This window comes from Capsicum annuum, chromosome 7, assembly GCF_002878395.1.
Source record: "Capsicum annuum cultivar UCD-10X-F1 chromosome 7, UCD10Xv1.1, whole genome shotgun sequence".
Lineage (NCBI taxonomy): Eukaryota > Viridiplantae > Streptophyta > Magnoliopsida > Solanales > Solanaceae > Capsicum > Capsicum annuum.
In genome coordinates, this window is record NC_061117.1 from 47,739,606 (window position 1) to 47,754,698 (window position 15,093).

The window sequence follows — 15,093 nt, forward strand, 5'->3', positions numbered from 1 at the left end:
ACCTTAGGCATAAGTACTATTAGAATAGGAGGGACTCTCTAGAATAGGAGTAAATTCACCCTGACTTTCCTTTGAAGTCCAGCACTAGTAGAAAATTTAAGATTAGCCTTTTGATCTCTATCTTACTACACCTAGAAGCACAATATATTGCTCTAAGGGTATTAATATGGACACATACTAGGGACACTTGGATACTCCACACCTAAAACCTTATTTATCAAAATTCTACCAGGGTCCAACATAGTCTTACAAACCCCATAACCTAACCCATTCAATGACTTAGCCCTGATCTATCAGTTTAACTTAGACCTCTGGGCTTTATATCACAACCTTTCTACTATGGTATCCCCTGAGTTATCAATCTTATTTCTTTTGCACATCCTACCAAGCTGACCAACCTACCCCTAAAATTTTGATATAGCTATCCCTAAACTAACATACTCACTTCACAAAAATCAATATCTAAGGTTCAAACTTAGTTTCTATCAACCATCATGCACTATCTATCGAGTACCATATGCAAAATATAGGTATATAATCCACCCTACAAGGAGGTCACCCTAAATTCCTTATTCATATGTTGATAACCTACACATACCCGAAGGAAACCATCTCTCTTATGGATAAAAGAATGAAATCTCTCTATAGAGAAACACTAGGGTGGACAAACACTTCTTAAAGGATACTACGACTGTTCCATAAGATCCTTTAACTTAACTGGATTCATTCTATTTCAGAAAGGAGGTCAATCCCAAAATCATTTCCCTATTGGGTGGGATACCAGGAAGGTTATCAGGAAAGATCTCAGGAAATCCATTAACCATGGGAATGGAATGTAATGAAAGACCTTTCAAGTTGGGATCTTTAACTTGGATCAAATGGTAAATAAACCTCTTGGAAATTAGTTTTTGGGCCCTAAAATATGACATGAACCTCCCCTTGAGATATAAAGAACCACCCTCTCACTAAATAATCTGCTCATTAGGAAATTTAAAGACAACCTTACGGATCTGGAAATCTATAGAAGCATAGCACATGTGCAGCCAATCCATCCCAGTATGACGTCAAAATCAACTACGACTAATTAAACCTAATCCACCAAAGTTTCTTCACTACCTATATTTACCACTGATTTAAGGTGATTTTATGCACTTCGATAACATTATTTTAGCTTATTTCGCCTTGTTTTGAGAGCAATTCAGGTGCTTAACATGTTTATATTGATATAAATAAGCATTTAAGTGTCAAAGTGTGTGATTATAATGTTCAAAGTATTTTTCAAACAAGTTTGAACTTAATTGAGTCATTTAGAGTTCAACCCGAAAAACTAGTTTTACTAGCTTGAGCTAGGTGCGTTTCTAGTTGATCTCGTTGGATTCTAAAGTGGTTAAGTTGTTTCAAATATTTTAGTGGTGTGACTTTATTTGGAATAAATTATTTGTAATGTTCAAATTTTAATTTGATGAAGTCAAGAGTCAAAATAATAAGTGGAAGATCTTTACAAATTTGCCTTATCTTAGCTCTTGTTTTGATTTATCATTGAGGTTATTGTGTTTTTTATCTTTAATATGTAGTGCGTGATATTGTAGGAGGATTTGTGAGATGAATACGGTGATATACTGATAATTTAAAGGCTGAAAATTAATTGAAAATACACTACAAAATTCTACACTTAACAAAAATTTTGGAAGCAAATTTCAGTGAGTCAATGCGTCACATCGATTGTCACAAAATTTTCACTTAGAAGAAATTTTCAATTCTAATTTCAGTACATCGATGTAGACTCGACGCGTCGCGTCGATGTGTTCCATGCACGGCCAAAGTCATTCTGCCGACATAGCTTGATGTTGACATATTTTTATTTGAATTCTAATTCAATAGCACGCAATTCAAGGCTGAGGATGGAATCTTTTACATTTCTTCCGAATCCCATTATAACTAGAATACGTTGTAACATATACTTCCTCCATTTCATAATATATAAATTGTTGAATTTTATACACAAATTAAGAAAAAAGCATTAAAGACATAAATTTAACACAAATTTTCTTTTTTATCCCAAAAAAAAGTTGACCTTGTAATACCTTTTTAAAAGTTAATTAGTTGTCAAATCATAAGGATATATTTAAAAAAAATTCAATGATTCACTTGTTTTGGAATATCAATAAATACCCTAACAAATCACTTATTCCAAAATGGAGGGAGTATTGCACAACAGCTGGTCACGTCAAGAAACAGAACTATATAAATTCCTGGACACAATTCACAAAAAGAGGCTGGACACGGTATTCAATTCGGTGAGCATGTTTTGGAGAAAATTAACAGAGGCCGCTACACGGTTAATTAGGTTTTAATTATTTTATTTAGCTTTTAATTTTTCATATCATGTATTCAATTATTTGGATCATGATTATGAATATTATCGGCTAAACCCCCCCTTTCTGAGGTTAAAGCTAAGAAAATGATTACTATTGTTTTGGATTAAATTGTTTAATTTTCCTTATCATATTTTGTTCCTTGTTTATTCTTGTTTTAACTACTTTAAGGATTAGCTACCCTTAGAATATATTTATTGTCAAACTTTTGATCTTGGGAGAGGGAATATGGAGATAGAACATGGAAATAAATAAAGTTTGAGTATTATTTATTTTATAAAATAAAGAATTAAACTTAGCGTCTAGGACAGAAATGTACTTAGATGCCTTACTTGATTCAAACGTAGGATGATATCTTTAATTCACTTAATTGGATTTTTACATCCCCGCTCAACGATGTAGTTGTAATATCCTTATTAGGTAAAAGATTATAGGTTGGGAAATCATGATCATGCAATTAACCCTACGAATTAACAACAAAGATAAGCAAATTAGCGGATGAGATTCAATAACATAGTCTGATTGTTCGAATTGCTTTAACCCTAGGCTTTACATCATTAATTGTTCCACGAATTTAATTTTCGCATTATTTATTTATTTTTAATTTACAAAAGTTACACACTTTTTTTTGGTTACTCTTGCACTAGATTAATCTAAACTGCGAATTAGAATTAAATCGTTGTTAAATCAAGTCTCTGTGGGATCAATATTCGGCTTTCTTGAAGGACACATATTACTAGGTAGACCACGAACACTTGCGTGTGTACTTGGGTCCTCTCAAGTTTTTGGCATCGTTGCCGGAGACTTGTTATTTGGCAATTGTTTATTTTAGTTTTACTTTTAGATTTATTTGGTGTTTTTACACTTGGTCTTGGTTTTGTTTTTGTAGGAAACAGGTTTCCAAAGTTGAAAGCTAGTAAGGGATTACGACTTGGTTGAACCTAGCTTCGAACCCAAGCAACTTTACTATTAATGCATGAGAGAAGCATTCTTTCTCCCCAGAATTCCTCAATTCCAAGAACACCAAGAGAATACTGTTCCTATGGATGAACAATAAGCAGCTGGTAGGAAGGTTAGGGAAGTGGCAATCCTATTTCCATCGAACTTGACTTCCTGAATTCTAAGGCACACAGTTGGGGGAATTTCGAGTTGAAACACAATATGGTGCATCTTCTTATTAGCAGTGGATAGTTTGCAGGGCTTTCACATGAGGATCCATAAGTCCACTTGCATACCTTCATTGAGCTTACAGATACTTCACTCAAACTGGGGTGACTCCAGATTATATGAGGCTAGCACTGTTTCCCTATTCACTTTTGGGGGAAGCTAAAAGGTCGTTAAATGCGGATCCAGCCAATTTAATCACATCATGGGACAACTTAGCCAGAAAGTTCCCTATCAGATTTTTCCATCAGGAAAGACTGCGAAACTTCGCAGTGAGATAGTGAGCTTCAAATAGAAGCCTGATGAAAACCTCTATCATGTTTGAGAATGCTTCAAGGCTCTTTTTCGAGATTGTACACATCACCAACAATTTTATGAGGTACTTGCTTATACTTTTGTAGTAGTTCTTGATCACAATACAAAGATTTTGCTAGATTCGGCTGTAGGTGGTCAAGCATTGGAGCTAACTTATAATAAGCTGTACACATTACTGAACCGCATAGCATAAGGAAATCCAGAGTGGCATTCAAATTATAGAAGTGCCATGAAAAGAATTGTGGGTGTGTTGGAGGTGGACCAATTCACAGCCCTATCGGCTCAGGTTTCTGCACTACAGAATTTGATCAACACATCATTCAATAGCATAAAATTAAGAGCGACACAACCTGAAGCCATAGTTAATACCATCCAACAAGCTGTAGGTTGGTGTGAAGTATGTGGAATTAGTGGTCATACAGCTACCATGTGTGCTTTAAATCCAAAATCTGTGATGTATGTAGGTAATGCTCAAAGGCTAAATTATTGTAATGCCTACAACATAAAGCGGAAAACTTAGCCACCTAATTTGCCATGGAATGCCCCACAACCATAAGCCTAATTGAATCAGTCTACGAGCAACATGGAAGAGATGTTGAAAAAAATCTTAGCTGGTCAAACATAACTGGTTTCAGATCTAAACAGTCAAAGGGCGGAATTATAGAATCTGAAAGTGGCCCAGAGAAATTTAGAGTTACAGGTTGGGAAGATACAACAAGTGTTAAATATCTTACCATAAGGTGGTTTTCCAGCTGATACAGAAAATCCCAAGAAAGTCATGGCAATTACTTTTCAGAGTGGTAAAGAGCTTCAAAGAGAATCTCCTATGGCAACAAAGGAGGTAGATGTTGATGTGGTGAACCAAAAGGTGGATGAAGAAGTTGCTGAAAATTTAAGAAAGTCTGAGTACTTGAATGAAAAAGTTGCTGAACCAGAATAAAAGGAAACTCTACCCCTACTCTTCCTTCAAGAGAACATAAAAGCAAAGGAGGATGCCTTGTTCAAAAAGTTCATTATCACATTCAAAGATCTTCATATTAACTTACATTTGCTAGATGTTTTGCAGATTATGCCTAAGTATGGAAAGTACTTGAGGGATGTGGTGGCAAAGAAGGTGAAATTGCAAGATATGGAAGCAATAACGCTCACTGAAGAGTGTAGTTGGGTAATGACACAAAAGATCCCTAAGAAATTGAAAGATTAGGGGAAGTTTACTATTCCCATTCAAATTGGGATTAAAGAGGTCCATGCACTGAGTGATTTAGGGGCAATTATAAACTTGATTTACCTATCTCTGTTTGAAAAATTAGTCTTGGGAATGCCTAGATCGACCACCGTGGTTTTGCAGCTAGCTGACGGTTCCATGACATATTTGAAAGGAATAATTGAGGATGTCATCATTAAGGTTGGTAAATTTTTTATTCCTTCTGACATTATTATTCTTGATTTTGAGGCTGACGAATAGGTACCAATTTTTTTGGGGCATCCATTCTTAGCAACCAGAGGGGCCTTGATTGATGTTAGAGAAGACACACTCAAAATAAAGATAGAGGATAGAGAAGTGGTGTTTGATGTATACAAAGCACCCACAATTTCCTCCCAAGTTAAAAATTTATGTATGATTAATAAATTGAAAGGGATGAGTGTGGGGTGCTTAAGCCACCAAAGACCTCTTCCAACTACCTGATTGAGCGACCTAAGATAAAACTACCGTTTCCCAACATGATGAAGGTTAAATAAAAGAGAGATGTTGACCTTGAGAGTGCATGCTCAAGAGGTCAGAAATGAATGAAAAAATGGCTCCCAAAAGGGAGTAAAAGGGTGATAGAATATAGTTGAGTTGAGTTGGGTCATGCTGCGACACTAAATTAGGTGCTTCTTGGGAGACAATCCAAGCTAAGTTATGTTTTCTTTTTAGTTTTTTTTATTTAATTTTTACTTCATGTGGTTTTTGTTTTTGGTTGAGTCACAAGTTGATGGGAAGTCTGAGTACCATAAACTTGAGCTAAGAAGCATGGCAAAAACTGAGTGTGGAATCTCATGGATATTCTTTATGTGAAGATGCTACTAGCTAGGCCTAGAAGCCTCAGGGAGTATTTTTGTCTCTTATTTTAAAAATTAACTTTGCGGAAAAAGTAAATTTTTAAGTGTGTGGTGGGGAAATTCCCATATTTTGGCTCAATTTAAAAATTTTTAGGTTAGGAATAAGTGAGAAATTCTTGATTGGTGTTATTGTTGATTACATGACGCAAGTGGGTTTTTTGTAAAAGCATGATAATTGAGTGAATTGCTTTTTTTTTAAGACTCTTAGGCTCGTTTTTGTCTCTTATATTTGATGGCTTAAAGTTGAATTCATGCTATTGTTGGTTGGGAGTCTATGATGATCCTATTAAGTTGAGCATGTGCCATGTGCATGTGAGGTATTTTGTATAGTCCTGGTTACATATGATGTCTAGAAGTTGACTGGTGTGTGCGTGAAGTGAAATAAAGAATGTGGGTTTAGGAGACGATTTAGGCATTTCTGTGATAGCCTTGTTTTTACTTTTTTTTTTCTACCCTTTGTGCATTATCCTAGTTAACCCCCATTGAGCCTTTAGCTTTTTCTTTGGTAGCCACATAAGTAGCCTAATCACTTCTTTGATAAACCATAATTTGATCCAAAAAGCTACTAAATGCTTTAATGAAAAATGATTGATCCAAAAAGACCACAATTTGATCCAAGAAATTGACAGCGCCCAAGTGCACACACAAGTATACGTGGTCTGCCAAGTAATATAGTGGCCTTCAAGAAAGCCGAATATTGATCCCACAAAGACTTGATTTAACAATGATTTAATTCAAGTTCACAGTTTAGATTAATTTAGTGCAGTAACCAAAAAGAGAGTTTGTAATTTTTGTAAATTAAAAATAAAATAAATAAAGGAAAAATAAAATTCTTGGAACAATCAATGGAGTAAAGCCCAGGGTTAAAGCATTTCAAACAATCATACTATGTTATTGAATCTCATCTGCTAATTTGCTTATCTTGGTTGTTGATTCGTCGGATTAATTGCATGATCATGGTTTTCCAACCTATAATCTTTTAACTAATATGGATATTACAACTACATCGTTGAGCGGGGATGTAATAATCCAATTAAGTGAATTAAAGTTATCATCCTACATTTGTATCAAGTAAGACATCTAAGCACATCTCTATCCTAGACGCTAAGTTTAATTCTTTATTTTATAAACGAAATAAAACCCAAACTTTGTTTATTCCCATGTTCTATCTCCCTATTCCCTATCCCGAGATCAAAAGGTCGACAATAAATATATTCTAAGGGTAACTAATCCTTAAAATAATTAAAATAAGAATAAACAAGCAACCAAATATGATAAGTAAAATTAACAAATTTAATTCCAAAATAATACTAATAATCATGTTCTTGGTTTTAACTCCAGAAAGAGGGGTTTAGCCGATAATATTCATAATCATGATCCAAATAATTTAATACATGATATAAAAAATTAAAAGCTAAATAAAATGTGTAGTGGCCTCCAATAATTTTCTCCAAAATGTGCTCACCGAATTGAATACCGTGTCCAGCCTTATCTTGCGAATTGTGTCCAGCAATTTATATATTTCTCTTTCTCCATGTGACCAGCTGTTGTGAAATATATATTAGTGTATTCCAATTATAATGGGATTGGGAAGAAATGTAAAAGATTCCCTCCTCAGCCTTGAATTGCGTGCTATTGAATTAGAATTCAAATCAAAATACGTCAACATCAAGCTGTGTCGGCAGAATGACTTTGGCCGTGCAGGGAACACATCGATGCGACGCGTCGAGTTCGCATCAGTGTACTGAAATTAGCATTGAAAATTTTTTATAAGTGTAAACAGTGTGACCATTGATGCGACGCATTGACTTCGCGTCAACTCACTGAAATTTGCTTTCAAAATTTTTGTTAAGTATCGAATGTCTTATCCTTTACCCATACCTTTTGTAGTGTATTTTCAATGAATTTTTGAGATTTAAATCATCAATATATCACTGCATTCACCTCATAAAGCCTCCTATAATATCACACATCACATATTAAAAATCTAAACAACACAATAACCTCAATGATAAATCAAAACAAGAGTTAAGATAAAGCAAATTCGCAAAGATCTTCCACTTATTATTTTGACTCTTGACTTCATCAAATTAAAATTTGTACATTACAAATAAGTTATTCCACATAAAATTACACCATTAAAATATTTGGAACAACATAAACACATTATAATCCAACAAGATCAACTAGACATGCATCTAGCTCAAGCTAGTAAAACTAGTTTTCCAGGTTGAACTCTAAATGACTCAATTAAGTATTAACTTGTTTGAAAAATACTTTGAACATTATAATCACAAACTTGGGACACTTAAATTCTTGTTTATATCAATATGAACACATTAAGCACCCAAATTGCTCTCAAAACTAGGCGAATAAGCTAACATAATGTTACCGAAGTGCATAAAATCACCGAAGATCATCACCCAACACTTAAATTCTTGTTCGTCCTCGAACAAATCTTCACTCTAAGCATCAAAATATGAGGTGATACTAAATTTCTACCAAAATAAAGATACTCAAGCTAGTACTACAATGACTACACAGAATGCAAGTTTCTACACAAAGCACGTTATTTACACAATTGATAGCTCATGAACACTACTCCAAAACATCCTAACCTCAAGAATTGACTCACCTAGTTTAAAAACTCATGCATATTGCTCAATTAAGAACATCGTACATATCACTCACATTCATCAAACATGTGCCCTCACAACAAGAGAGTTACCCATAAACACTCACAATAATACAATTTATCACATAATGGGTATAGGAATCAAATTATGCTCACTCTCACAAAGAATTCACAAGTTTTACATAATGAACCATAGGCTTGCCCTTAGTGTAGTGTTATACTAATATCGGAATGTAAAGCTTAGGATCAATTAGAACTTTTCTGAGTTGTAATGTAGGCTAAGGGACGGGTAGGAACTATATGGGAATAGTGACTAAGCTCTCTAAGCGCTTTAATACACTACATTAAAAAATTAGAACCAATATCCAACAACCAAATTACACTTTTTCATTCACCCATACCCTTTTTATTTTTGCCCCATCTCTTTTAAGCATTTTCACAAACACTTGGTAGACATATATTTTACTACCACAAGAATCAATTTTTTTTTTGCAATCAACCATACACCCCCTTTAGACTCTTTTAGCAACCATAAAGTCACCTATTGGGGTATCAATAAAAAAGGGTTCAAAACACACTTCGGACCAAAACCAAAATATATAGCCATAAATTGGGTTATATAAGAGAGAGTGGACCCAGATTAATTAAATAGTACATATCACAAGAAAAGAGTTTCAACATACCAGTAATGACATCAGGAGATACCTCAAACTCCTGAGCGATAGTGAGATCATTAGGATGGTCTCGGCTAGTGTCGAGGCCTGAAGTAGCACCACTTGGTGCAGGAGCCAGAGAAGTGGCAACCGGTATCCTATTTTCCCTAGTGGCAATCCTTGTGGGATACTCTCTCTACATGTGACCCAACTAACCATAACTAAAATACTGATTCCTCCCTTTATAGCAATAACTGCGGTGCAACAGACTATAAAACTGCCAGAGAGGATAGGGTGGGGCTGATCGAACTCCACTAGCCCAAAAATAATATTCACTAGAAGACTGAGGAAAGGGGACACTGAAAAACACATGGGAACTCCCCAGATTCCTTTGCTCAGACAACTATCCACCACCTATACCACTATTTCTCTGACCCCTTCCCTGACCTGAATATTGGGACATCTTTTCTGCCTATTTCTTAATCTTGCCTTATTCTTTATCATACCAATAGGACCGTACTGGCATGATAGAGATGCCACTATCTAGGTCAACAAATGAATAGATTATCAAAACTCGACATTGGTAACATCTCCTTGAGGTAATTGAATATGAGTGTCACTTTTTAGAGTAGGGTCGGTGGAGACTGGTGGATCTTCATTGGGAAAATTAGAAGTAGAGACCCTTGACTGCATATGTACCCTATGAGTTGAATGAGATTTTTCCACATTATCCTCGGGTGGGATGGATGAGTTTCTATGAGATTCATATTATCGAAAAGGCATGATCTAAAAGGCGAACAAAAGAAGATTTAGGGGACAGTTCAAAACCCTAGACTCTATAGCTGGAAAATAGAATAATAAGAAAATGAAACATTCTTAGATTCCTCATTTTCTCTCCCTTACAAATGTGGTGCGCTATATACCCATAAAAGAGTCTTTACTCGATAAGGCTTTATGGACACCCCATGACATTGAAACCTAAGCTCTAATACCAATCTAACATGATCAAACTAGGGCCTACTCATGTCGGGTATCTTAAGTACAGCCATGAATGGAGACCACCCCCAATACCCAATCCAACTAACTCATACACAACCCGAGTCTGATGAATTTTGAATATAAAACAAGATAGAGTATTAAAATCTCAATGACTTTGGGATGAGTCTATAATCGAGACCACCCAACGAAGTCACACTACCCAAACCAATACAAAAACCATAATGTACCCAAGTCCATAATTTTCTATATAAAGACTCTAAACCATGTCCAAGAATATCTATTCGGGATATGCCCTCACAGATTACCGAAAATAAATATCAAGAGAATAGTAAAAGCATATGACAAACCATACTATGAAATGGCCCTTTTGAAGAATAGAAGCTCACCACTCTAGCTTGACTCAAGCTATCCCCGAATCACCAAGTCACCAAACTTGAGGTGTGAAGTATGGCCTATTCCTACATTGCATAGGGATACAACGCCCAAAGATGGATTAGTAGGTGAACACTACTATGTACTCAGGAGTAAGGATAAAATAAAGTTATTATTCAAAACCAAAGTAAATAACCATATGCAATCACACACACACACACACACACACATATATATATATATAAATATCATGCTGGGAAAGGGAATCGGGTTTAGCATGCATTTGTTACTATTACCTAGGTTATGTAGCTTTACCATCATAATCCACCCATGATATATATGGGTCTAGTGTTACCTCTTAGATGAGCCCCAGTGCGTGTAGACGCATGAATTAGAGATACTATAAGTAGACGGGGATTCCTTTGTACCCTTCACCCTCTATGATACATATGTATATATATATATACTTGGGTGATTTCCTTATACCCCACAAGTACGTGGTCATCAATACCAATCCTTATGTCGGCAAATATTAGTTTCCAGTGTCAAGCTTTTGGATTTAAACCTTCACGACTAGATATCACAACCCACCATTATCGCCCAATTAAAATAGTTAACACATAACCAAACCCCCAATTCCAGAAGTCAATTGTTAAGGCATCAATTAGTAGCTTGCAAGAAATGTCATTAGCCAATACTTAAGGGAAATCCCATGTACCCCCTCCCATGTACCCCATAAGGTTTTCGTTATAAGTTCACTTGGAAGATTCCCGTGTACACACAAGGTTTTCTAAACTATCCTTAACCATTCAACCATTTATACTATGCTTTAGTTTTCAAAGTAGTAAATCAAACCAAATACTTTGAGGATTCCATTCTACCCCTATCATCATAGTTTACAATTAAACCAATACCATGGCCACCAAGGCCTTTCCAAGTTATTTAAAATTAACCAAAACAATTTAGGTTCCATTACCATCTTATGCAAACTAAAGTTTTTCAATAAAAGTCAAACTATGTAACAAAACCATTCTCATAGGCATTTTAACAAACATGTTGAGGGCATATAGTTTCCAAAACTAAAACTAAGAATCAATTGACCATTCCCATGCAACGACATATTCAAACCAACATTATAACTTGAAAAACTATAGATAGAACATGAAAAACAACATCCAAACATTAGTAACTTAAACCCCCAACATATATTTTTAATCCAACACAAATCCATAATAATGCAATGAAAACCATTAGGTAAAATGTTATTTTAGTTTGAACTAACAATGAAGGGGGAGTAACATGACTTATTTATGAAGACTCACAAAGAGAATTTAGTCTTTAAGCCTCTAGATGAACACTTGAAGAAAACCCTAGCCCAAACTTCTTGAGAGAGTTTTAGGAGTGTTTTGATCTTTCCAAGTACGTTATGAAAGGCTAAAATATGATATAAGACGTGGGGACTTAAGTGTTTGGGGGTGAGAAACGTCCAGAATACCCTTAACTTAAAAGCTAGAAAATATTCACAGAAGGGAATGACTAGACCTACCAAACCGTACCCAAAACATACGAGTGGTACCCTCTACTTGTAACTTAGGAAACCTACCAAGGGCTTGACATGTTGAGAATTATACAACTTCATAAAATATCTAGTACCATAATCAGAAGACTAGTATGATGTCCACTCATACCTTGGACAATAAAGTACCAAAACCACACTAAGTAATATATGACCAAGACCCCTAAACCGTACCCACGTCATACGACTAGTGAGCATGATTCGTATCATGTTCATAGAGTTTAAACTTAAGAGATTTCTAAGGGTCAAAACTAGGGTGTTTTACTTTAATTCTCTCAAGAATCCATACTTAGAGTTTCCAAGAAGTAGGTCATCAAAGGGCATAAGGGTTGAGTTCTTTTCGTGGAACTTGGTATTTTAGGCAAGTTACTCTTCCCTCATTATTAATATGTAAAAGGCATATGTTTTAAAGCATTGTTCATGAGATATTTATGTCGGCTTGAAATCAAGAATTAAGGGTTTTGAATGCTTGTTGTTGATCAATGTTTTCCCATAGTTTACTTATCATGATCCGTGATTTGATTATGGTTTTGAACTGGTGGGTACATGGGTATGGTGAATGAACTAGGGAATTATGATTTTTTCCAAACTTGTAACTTTTGAAGTAGTTATGAACTCAACACCATATTGTGAAATATTTTTAATAATGAGAAATATGGAAATTGAATTATCCTTGAAATATTGAATAATGGTTTTGAATTTAAACTTATAGGTTTTGTGTTTTCCCAAGCTATGACATATGTGAACAAAGCGGGTTGTGAATTCCCTCAAGTGATGTAATTATTTTGGTATGTTGCTGTTACCTTGCAAGTGTAGTTGGTATGATGATCCAACAATGTATGCCTTAATGTATAATGTGGTTCAATGAATGGACATATGTGATACTTATTTTAATTGATCTTTAAAGAGGGTCGTATAGCTGGTTGTAAAAGCGGTGGTCCTAAGGGACTAACATCAAAAATTGCGCTAGTCAGTACAGGGGTTGAAATGGCTTGGGGTTTAAATCCTATTTTGCTTATGGACAGGTGGTTTGAGTCCACTTTACTATCACTATTACATGATTAGGAGGGTAGTGTCCCCTATAATACATTACATGATCGGGTGCTTAAGACACCTTAGTATGTGATTGGGAGGTTAGAGTCCACTGTACATATATATGATTTTTCTATGATTTGTGCAGATACATGCACTGGAGCCTATGGGTAAAATTATACTATGACCGTTAAGCTATATAGTACAGGATAAAGTGTCAAAGTTCATGTTAAACCTTGTTCCCTATCCTAGTATCTGATATGTATATATGTATAAGCATTTGCTTATGTGCATTGGTTTTGAATGATTTAGAAATGTTGATCATGATATTATGTTATCCTTAAAACTTGGTTTCATGCTAGTGTTCACCCCACTAACCATCCTCGGATGTTGTATCCCCACACGATGTAGGGTCCAAAGGAAAGTGTCCTTTTTTTATGTGGAGTTAGCTTGGTTGGCTCAGTTCATTTTATTATGGTGAAGTGGTGAGCTTTCATCCTGTAAAAGGCTTAGGAATTACACCAACTTTTATTCTTAGATTTAATTTAATGGATACTTTCATTATCATTCACATTATCATTTTTATTTTCATTTGCTTTGTCATTTGTCAGAGTTGGGGATATGTCTCGACCTAAACTTAATTTAGTTATTATATATAAGGCTTTGTTTGGATTACTGTGGATATTGGGTGATATTGGTCGGGTATAGACATTTTTTAACAATCTTTAAGCTTGTTCCATGCTATCTTGTTATATGTTTTGAGTTCATCCGACATTGGGGGATGTTGTATTTGCTTTGGTTAGATTCAGAGGGTTATCTCCGGTCCAGGTAGGACTTGAGATACCCGTCACGGCCAGGCCCTAGTTTGTGTTATGACACATGTACGTATGATAAATTTCAAGGCATAAAAATGAGATTCTAATGAAAATTTATAAAACATGTACATAAGATTATAATCCATTCATTAAATAAAATAAGACCAGTAATAAGCATCATAGATGCTCAACCATTCTTGAAGGAGAATGAGTCAAGATGTGATTTAAAAAAATTATGAACAAGGACATGCTCATAAATGATTGGATAATTCCACATCTCACTTCTATGGATGTTTGGGAGAAAAAAATATTTTGACTCAAAGGTCATTGGTCACATACTTTTTGTACATTACAAATATTGTAACATGTCTAATCATGAATTACCAAAGGATAAAAGTAAGAAACAATCCTTTCCTATAATGTTTATGACTAAAATTATATAATTTTTCTTCTTGAAGGAGGTTTTCCCCACATGAATGATGTATGGAATATGAAGTTACTTGAGAGCTTAAGAAAATGCTAAAATGTTCATAAAATTGAGTTGTACTAAGTCTCAAAAGAAACTTATTAATTTTTAAGGGTATTGAAAAAAATGAATTATATTCAGATTGTAAATTATGAAACAATTTTATATCTTCATATTCCTACAATCGAAATGAATTATAAATATTTATTTGAAAGACTATCAATTTTTCTCCTATTTATTGATACAAAAATAAGCATGGTGATGGAATCATATGTTGTGGTAAACTAAAAATTTATAGAAAATATATAAGTTTACATGACTGGTTGAACATCTCGATTTAAATGTTTTGAAAATAATTAAAAATCCATGTAATTATATATTTAAGAAACTAAAGGTTCTTCACAAATTCTCTTATGTTGTTTGTCTCATGATAAATTTATCATTATACTGGGTAGAATTGGGATTGTATTTCCTGAATTTTTAAAACGTATAACAAGGTAAATATAAGTCCGCACATGTCATGTAGAACGTTTGCTATTATATGAGTTAACAAATGCATCTATGATTGGTCACATGTGCTTCGCTATA